The sequence below is a fragment of the Dinoponera quadriceps genome, unplaced genomic scaffold (assembly GCF_001313825.1).
Source record: "Dinoponera quadriceps isolate SergipeBrazil2010 unplaced genomic scaffold, ASM131382v1 scaffold3289, whole genome shotgun sequence".
NCBI classification, from domain to species: Eukaryota; Metazoa; Arthropoda; class Insecta; order Hymenoptera; family Formicidae; genus Dinoponera; species Dinoponera quadriceps.
In genome coordinates this window covers 862,255-863,025 of record NW_014558238.1, presented here as the reverse complement: position 1 = coordinate 863,025, position 771 = coordinate 862,255, and positions in this window count along the sequence as shown.

The following is a 771-nucleotide window of genomic DNA, read 5'->3' as shown; positions in this document are numbered from 1 at the left end:
GGGGGGGGGGGGAGAGAAGGAAACGAGAACGATAATAAAGCCGGCACGTGACTCGAAAGTTGCATCGGGCGATTGAGGCGCGCTTGTAACGTTCGATTATCGGGCCGCGCGATTTGCGAGGTAACGCGGGTAAACGAGAGGAGCGAGTAGAGGAGGACCTGTGAGAGACCTCGGGCAGGAAGAACGCGACCGGCGATCGATCGCCGAAGCGGGGACGAGCTGATAATGAACACGCGATCTACCGAAAAAAAGACCGGGGGAGCAACCCCGCGCGCGATCGCGGAGTCTCGACGGAGAAAGTTCTCCGGCTGTAGATTTTTCTTCCCTTTCCCCTTACTCCTTTCTTCTCAATTTTCTCTCTCTCTCTCTCTATCTCTCTGTTTCACCCTCTCGTTAATCTCGACGCGCGCGAACGACGCGACGTTCGCGTCGGAAGCTGTGCAAAGCGATGACGACGCGAAGAGAAGCGGAAGACGAGGAGGAAGAAGAAGGAGGAGGCGCGGAGGACCAAGAGGAACTTGGTGGGCACCGGAAGAAGAGGGGAGGGGACGGTTGGGAGAAAAAATGTTTTTTTTTTCAACCATGCATGCTTCACCTACTTGTCATACACAACACTAGTGGTGGTTAGCGCTCATCAAAAATACCAGCTACGCTAATAATCACTAATCAACATTCGCAATATGAGAGATATACAATAATTATCATGTGAGATACAAATATCTATGTATGTATACGTAGTACTAAAGTTGGTGGGACGTGTGAGGGAGGGGG